We start from the raw sequence: 9,067 nt of genomic DNA on the forward strand, positions 1-9,067 counted from the left end.
TGCCAACGGAATGAGTTGCCACCAAAAAACACAAAATTACTCTCGCAAAGATAAAACAGAACAACAACACATCTCTCCATAACAAAATGGAGCCCGAAAGTAAAAGAAATGTTTCTGCTGTGTGGGATCATTTTGATCTTTTAACTGCAAATAAGGTAACTGTTTGTCTGTCTTTGTTTCAGTGTAATCTATCAGAATAGGAAAAACAGCAATGTGACTTGAAGTGTAAATTATTTATTTCATTTTATGCAGGTTAAATGTCGCATTTGTTCTGCGGAGCTTTCTTACACAAACAAAAGCACCTCCTCAGTGTTTAGGCATTACAGAGCCAAACGTGAAAATGGGGAGACAAACACACCGAGGATGAACACTGGTAGGTCTATATTGACACTGAACATCTTTATCATCATTTTTTTTTTAATTAATATGTGTTTTATTATTTTGAAATCAAGCAAGACTGCTCTTGACCAGGCAGTCCTGAATTTTATTATAAAGGACTGCCAACCCCTTAGTGTTGTGGAGAGTGTCGGAGAGAAACATTCCAAGATCAGAGGATCCTTTAACGCAGTGGCGGTCCTAGCCTTTTTGGCGCCCTGGGCGAACACTCCCTCTGCCCCCTCTCCCCCCCCCCCCCCCCCCCCCCACACACACACACGCACACACAGACAAAACATATTAAGGATTTTACATTAACATAAAGCTTTTGTACATACACACATGCATAGTATGTGCAAACAGCTACCAAACAACCATCATAATTCGTCATACAATGAGAACAGGACAAATCAACAATTGACAATGACAAATTAATATTAAAATCTGTAACATAATGTATTGTTTGGAGTTTAGTTTGTTACTGTTACTATTTTTACCATTTCTTCTTGGAGCAACTGTAATTCACATTATTTCCTTAGGGATTAATAAAGTATTCTGATTCTGATTGTTTCAGGATGACCTGCCATTATCCAATCACACATCTGCTTACCTGCATCGTTTGCTTGTTTCTCCTCCTCTTCTTTTCTCTTTTTTCTAAACTGAGCACCTGATGGCTTTGAACTTTTCTTGCCCATCTTCCATTGGTTTTAATTTTGCACTTTAGTATAAACACCCATCCCTCAACTTGAGGGTCACCACAACATGATCTAACACACCTACACCTTAGTTCACAGATTCACTTTGTCTAGGGTGCATTTCTGGGATTTCACACAACCCAGGATTCAAATCATGAATACATGATGGGCTTGGATTTACAGCATTATAAATGAAATGCGCTCTATTTGGAAGTAGCAGAGCCCACCGCCCCTTTCGACGGGTTGTGTGTGAGACTTTAAATCATAAAACTGTAAATTTTAAATTGTTATTGATCCCTTTATCCCGAGTCCTAAAGTGTATATTTATTTTCTTACTTTTCTTATATATATTGTTTGTTTACTTGCACTGCTGTAACTGGAGCCTCGTCGTCTCTCTATATACTGGACTGTATGTAGCGGAGATGACAATAAAGTTTACTTTGACTTCAGCAGCAAGCGGGTGTACCGAGGGCTCTCGCGCTCACTTTTCGTGTATAGAATTTCGAAAAAACAATTATAAGTCTGTATTATAATGTCTGGTGTTTTCGTGTTTGTTGGTTTGTTTTTATTTTATTTTGCGAGTTGGTTATTAGATGCTGCTCCAGCCAGTCAGTGAATCCCCCACCGCCCTGCCCTCTCCTCTCTGCGCCGCAAGCAGCAGGCGCACCTCGCAAACGAAGGGCGCCGCAAACGAAGGGCGCCCTTACTCCCAGGAAATGGGCAATAGAAAACCGATCGGTGCCTATGCCGTCCCCAATATGCGCTGGCTGACGTCGGGGCAGCATGAGTGCGAGCATTTTTTTTTCTTTTTTGCCGATGCCCGCGATGCCGCCTCCCACCACGATGCCGCCCCGGGCAACTACTGCTTTAAAGTACTGGGGGAAAAGGAAGACATCTTATCAGAACCTTTTCTACCTGGCTTTACAGCTTTTGTGTACCCCAGCTTCATCTGTGCCTGTGAGTTTTCCAAAGCTGGGGAAATGGTGTCAAAAAAAAGGCAATAGACTGAATGCAAAAACATTGGATAAACTTATTTTTCTGAATAGAAATTTATAATAAACTCTGAGTCAAATGGGTAATATTACATTCACAATACTTTCATTTAAATTTTCACTTAATGTCATTCACAATATATTTGTAGAGTATAAAATAAAGATGTGTAAAATATTTGTATGTAAAAGATATAAAATGATTCCATGGAAAGTACAACACCTTACAGTGTACAAGTATGACTTGGTCATTGAATCAGTGTCTGTTGTGAGTCTCAAGTAAGTTGCCTGCAATGATATTTAAGGTCCAGCAGGTGTCAGCATGGAGCAAAACAGCAACACTGTGTCGACACAGCATGGATACAGTTTGTGCTGAAACGCTTCACGAGGCCTCATCTACCCATCACTACACGACACCGAACATGACCGTATTCAGTCATAGTCCCCTGACCTGTAAAGCATCATCGATGCAAGCAGCACGTAAATTCAAAAGACGGCATAATATCATTTTAGCTCTTTTCTTCGTCCAGTGCAGAACCACACCAGCTGCTGTCGCTGATAATGCAATGACCAAAATGTGCTTTTGGTATATAGGTTTTGCCTTCTGCACTTAAGATGCGTTTAGATGAGGCCTGCTGGCTTTTAATTCAATAACCATTTTCTGCACAGCTGTCACATGACTACACTCAGACATCACGCAGACTTCATTACAGGGATATAAAAGATTATAGATCTGCTTAAATCTTCTTTGGCTCTCGGAGGAGGCGGACACACTTTTTCTCCTCTCCCTTATCTTCCCAGCTTATGTCCTTGTCTAGTCTCGTGTTTTTTTTTTTGTATCGTCCCTGGAACACTCTCTCACAGTCTGTTCTCTAAAACCTAAAAGAGGAATTATGGATTTGATCAACTGGTCTCTGAATGCAATTGACACCCCTTTTTCAACGAGAAGTTTGGGCTCGGGTGAGCCTGAGTGCTGAAGATATCTACTTATTTGGAACCATGGTAACAGGGTTCTTACTGATCGGAGCTGGCTTGGCCCTGACTTATCGAAGAATTAAGAAAGTGGAACCCGCTGTTCAAACCTCCACAAGGCTGCCCGCTGGGATTGGAACAATGAGAGAGGCGTGAGTTTCTCAAATGGGCTCATTGAGTCCAGCACGGATAAGATCTTGGAGAGGCTACGGCTGCTGTGAATACTCAGAATAAGATCTGTGACTGCAGACTGGATACATCTCGGAAGAATTAGCTCGGAATAACATCTCTGGGCGCAAAATTGGATGACATCTCGGGGAGGCACACTGCCGTGAGTTCTCAGAAATCGGCTCCTTGAGCACAAGAAATGACAACATCACAGAACGCAAGTATGGTGAAGCTCACAGCTCTCCAACGGGAGATTGGGAGACCAGTGTTGGACTGTAGAACTGCTTTGAAATTCATATGAGCTGTTCGCACTAAAGTAAAAAATAATATCACCTCATGCGGATACCCTTTTGGCGCCAGCTGCAAGGCCGGAGCTGAACAAAACATCCTGATAGCGACTGTGTTGAGTCTGTTCTTCCCATTCCATGCAAGGCCACCTGGGTTGGCTGGAAGACTGTTCACCCTCCCTACCCCGGATCCAACGCCACCTCCAACGCTTACCTCCCCTCTGATGTGGACATCGGGTCAGCTGGAGGTGCAGTTTAAAGATTGCAGCGGTCCCAGATCAGATGTACACACTGGAACTCTTTCCCATGTTGCTTGTCTGTGTTTATTGTGCTATGGTGTGTTGATATCTGTGCATTCCTTTATTATCCTTTTGTGTTACACATTTCAATGTTTTTTTCCTCGCTACCTAGCCTGACCTGTCTCCCCAATGTGATGTTTGTGTATTGTATGTATGGTCGGCAAGGTCTGCCATCTCGGTTGTGGGCAAAAGACCTGCAACTGACAAATAAAGGCTATCTCTCTCTCTTAATTGCAAAGAAAGCCTTTCACATGTATCTTTTAGAAAAGTTCAGGGCTGCAGTGAGTGTGAGTCCAGGTCACATGCCCCAGCAGAGGGAGTGTTCGCCCAGGGCGCCAAACAGGCTAGGACCGCCACTGACGCCACAATATGTTTAAGTTCTTCTCTTAAAGCTCTTTAGCCTTTTCGGTTAGTGTTCATACTGTTTCGCTTTTATGAGCAGTCTGTAGTTCTGTAATTTGCTCAGCATCATCTTCTTCCACTGCAGTAAGTGGTACAGCATAGTGCTCTTGGAGATCTTTGTCAACCGTCTTGTGAGTCTAGTTAAATGTCATTTAATGGTCTGTGTTTAGATTTCAAAATCCTTAAGTATTACTCTGGGGTTACTGTTACATATACTTTAGCTGTAATGACATTCACTCTTAATGCAGATGCGTTTGTACTGAAAGAATCTTGTAAACTTCACTCATAGTTCGACCTTAAACAAGCACACAGAACTCTTCCCTAAACTACAAAGCATCACTTTGAAGTACAGTAGAAATTAAGTTACCTTTGATAAACATGTTATAGAAACTTATTGTGGATCTTTCAACTTGCCTTACACCACTCTCATTCTACTTTTAACACTGTCCTTTGTTAATTTCCACCTTACTCCAGTTGTATACCGTAGTTGCTGCTGTGCTTGGCTGCTTGTAAGCAGTAAGCTTGTGTAATGGTGCCCTCTTGTGTCGCTCTACTGTACTGTCACTCTCTGCAGCTGCCGGCTTTGTAATGAGCTTCTTGAGAACTGAAGAAGCTTCTCGGATGAGAGGTGAAGCGTCTTCATGTAACTTAAAGAAGTCCAGACGCTTTTCTTTCCAAGCTCCTTAGACTACGATGACCTGGATGGCTGAGAACCTTCACCGACTCTTACCTGTACGCTTTATATGAGCAGTCCTTACCCTTAAATCTCACCTCTCTTCTTCCTCTCCTGTCTTTATTATCTTTCTGCATCTCTGCGTGAAATTAGCTCTCTTTCTTTTCTGTCCCAGTGATATACAGCAGCTGGACCTTCTGTGCCATTTCATGTTTAGGTCAGTTATATTTCTTTGTACAGTCATTTGGTTTGTTAAGTTTGCAGTTCTTTGCCTGAGTTCAGTTTTATTTCTTTGACCTCTTTTATGAGCTCAACATTAATTACTTTTGTAAATATAATTTTTGGGTTAAATGAATGAAAACCCTGTTTTTCTAATAATTCTTGTGACTCTTTCTGATTTTTCAACTCGGTCCATCACACAGCCCTAAATATTTGTTTAATGTCCTGGTCAAATATTACTCCAAGGTGTTACTGGAGGCCAAGGTAATGGCATCCAGAGCAAGTATCTGGTTAGATACCATATTTCTAGGTATTTTAGGGCCAAGTATAATCAGGAGCATAAAGTTAGTTTTCACCCAGGTCTTTATATCAAGCTCTGCTGTGTTCAAGCTATTAATTACTGTGCAGGAGAACCACAACACACATCAAACATTAAAGTTCAGTTATGCCAGCTTTAACCTTGGGATGCCTCAGCTTCTCCTTTATACCCCCACACACAGCTCTCTGCATCAGGAAGGTCCTGGCACTGGTCATCCTGGGAGTTTCGTCCTTCTACGCCCTAACAGTTAGCAGATAACACAGTGAAGCATCGCCAAGCACTTTTCACAAGGTCATGCTGACACATAATTTGACTATGACTTTAAACATTGGTAACTTCAGGTGTTGCTCTGATATACAGGAAATGACATCATGGCTCAAACTCTTTGTCACTAAACCATTTCTTTGTTTAACATATAAATTTTTGTTTTAACTGTTGCAGGATTTCATAACAAACAAGCTGAAAAAAACCCTGCAGAAAACATGGATTGATGCATTCATTAAAAACATGATAACAGGAAACAAGATTTTTTGATTCAACTGCTGGAACAAAGCTAACCACTTACAATAACTAACCAAATACAGCAATACGATGTATACATACAATTATACATAAAAATACATATTATTCAGTACTTACTTTTAACAGTTTACTCTTCGCCCGCTCCGCTTCTGCGGCAAAATTATCCACAACAACTGCTGTGCTATGAATTGTGGGATATGTTGGGCCACGAAGTCTACACCGCCACAGCCTTAAAATTCAGGGGAACGAAGGACGAATTTGAGGGCCGCATTTCGAGCAGCCTTTGAATTGGGACAGCCTTCATCGCGTCGCTGTGACGTAGTCTAGTCTAGAAATAATAAATGTATTAAGTAGATTTTCAGAGTCAGTCTGAGACAGGATATTTTGAGATGGTTAGGCCAAGGTAGCCATCCAGAGCTGGTTAGATACCCTATTTCTAGAATTTTAAGGGCAAACTACAATCAGCAGCAGAAAGATAGAGGTCACCCAGGTCTTTATATCTTTAAGACATTTCAGCAATTTAATTAATTGGTGTGTGTTACCTGGCTTCTTTCCATTATTGTAAATTTAAATGTTATAGTGACTTGCAAATTACGCACAGCCCACTTTGCAGTTATTTATTTGTAAAAGATGTTTGGAATCATGTATGATTTCTGTTCCACTTCTCACATGTACACCACTTTGTGTTGGTCTTTCACGTGGAATTCCAATAAAATTGATTCATGTTTGCGGCTGTAATGTGACAAAATGTGGAAAAGTTCAAGGGGGCCGAATACTTTTGCAAGACACTGTATTAGCAAAAGATCAGACCAGAGAGGGTTTACAGGAAACACTATTAAATGTTCAGTTTCTATGTCATATGTTAAAACAAGTTCTAGAGTGTGATTAACGTGATGGGTGGGTTCTTTTACATTTGAGATCAACAAAAGTGGACAAGAAAAGATTGAGACCCATCAGACCAGGCAACTTTTTTCAATCTCTGCAACTTTCAGATTTTAGGGGCAGAGTTTGTCTTAAACAACATAAAGCATGGATCCATCCTGCTGCTGCTGTAATAGCGTGTTGATGTTTGGTTGGCACAATTTGGGTCCCTTAGTACCAACTGACATCATTTACAGACCACAGCCTACCTGAGTCTCAGTCCAATAGAGCACCTTTGGGATGTGGTGAAATAAGATTCACATCATGGACGTCCAGCCGAAAAATCTGCTGTCATGTCAATATAGACCAACAACTTCTGAAGAGAGGCAGTGCCAACAAAGGAAACTCTGATAAACTGAGCAAATCAAACCACAACGTTAAAAGATCATTTTCCAAAATTAATCTTTTTATATCTTAAACACAAATCAGAATTTTTGATACCTACAGCAACTTTGTTAAAATATAAAGGATTTTAAAGATATATTTTTTTATAAATTTCAGGTCAGAATTTTCAGTAAGCTGCAGGAACCCTGTTCAGTGTCAGAACAGCCAAGTCTCCTCTGATAAACCTCCATCTGTGTCACTGAGAACATTTGTCACGTCAGTTTTTGGTTTGATATACAGGAAATGACATCATGGATCAAACTCTGTCATTAAACTATTTCTTTATTTAACATTTCAAATTAAGGTTTAACTGTTGAAGGATTTCATAACACAAACAACCTGACAAAAAAAACATCTTCAGAACACACGAATCAAAATACATTCAATAAAAAGATAACAAGAGGAAACAGAAACCGCTGGAACAAAGCTAACCACTCAACACGAACACTGCAGTAGAACAGTTTAGAAAGCTTAAAATGTAACGAGGCACATTTTCCATTCATAGCTGCCTCACCAGATAAGGAGACTCTACCTGAACTCTGTGGAGCCTGATCTCAAGGGTTTGAGTCTGACCCTGAAACCAGAAGAGGATCTTTCTGTCTCTTCAGATTCACTGTGATCCAGAGATGGCAATGATTTCAGTCCTGCATGATTAGGCTGATGTTTGCACAGAGGAGATAATTTAGTAAATGTTTTTGAACATTGGTAACAGTAAAACAAGTTCCTCCATAATCATTATGCAAATTTTTGCTCTGTGAATGGTACTCATGGCCATTGACCAGTGGTTGTTGATCAATGGTCATAAGAATTTGCTTGTTAACGACCAAGAAATTGACCTCACAGCCCATTGTTCATTCATTGGACTGGTTTCAGTTGTTACTGTGTTTTCTTTTAAAGTAAAATCTCAGCCCACACAAATATATCAACAGCAGTGATCACAAAACGGTGTATAACTGAATACAGTAGTGAGATATTTAACCAGGTCTTCTCATTAACACCTGACCTGTCCAGAGGTTCAGTCAATGAGCTCGTCAATAGCTTCAATGCTAAAATGTTAAATGTAATGGATACAATTGCTCCCATTAAGGTGAAGGTTATCTCTGGAAGGAAAAAGTCTCCATGGAGAAACTCCACACTAGTGAAAAATGAAAAAAAGAGTGTAGGAAAGCTGAGCGCAGATGGAGAAAAACAAACCTCCAGGTTCATTATGACATCTATAAAGAGAAACTTCACAATTATAATTTACAACTGAGGAGTGCAAGAAGGTCCTACTTCTCTGACATCATCACTAAAAACAGCCATAATGCTCGGGTCTTATTTTCTACAGTTGACAGGCTAACAAACCCTCCTGTGTCAGTGGCAGCTGAACTCCATTCAACCATGGCCTGCAATGACTTTGCCAAATTCTTCACAGAAAAAATCCAAAAGATTAGACAAGCAATTGGTACATCAACAGCAGATCCAGAATATGTACTGTGTCCACCGAAAAACTGTTTAAACACCATGAAACAGTTTCACCCGATTAACAGCAAAGACCTGGAGGAAATCTTAGGTCAACTGAACTCCTCCTCTTGTTGTTTAGATGTCCTGCCAACAAGTTTTCTCAAAAAGGTCTCAAAGACTTTAGAGTCAGACCTGTTACAGATCGTCAATTTTTCTTTATTATCAGGTGTGTTTCCAGAATCACTAAAAACTGCTGTAATAAAACCTATACTGAAAAAGGGCAATCTTGACAAGACACAAATGAACAACTACAGGCTGATCTCAAATCTCCCATTTTTAAGTAAGATCATTGAAAAAGCAGTTTCTCAACAGCTCAATTACTTCTTAAAACAGAATAAC

Source organism: Neolamprologus brichardi, chromosome 9 (assembly GCF_056152115.1).
Source record: "Neolamprologus brichardi isolate AB-2024 chromosome 9, ASM5615211v1, whole genome shotgun sequence".
Taxonomy (NCBI): domain Eukaryota; kingdom Metazoa; phylum Chordata; class Actinopteri; order Cichliformes; family Cichlidae; genus Neolamprologus; species Neolamprologus brichardi.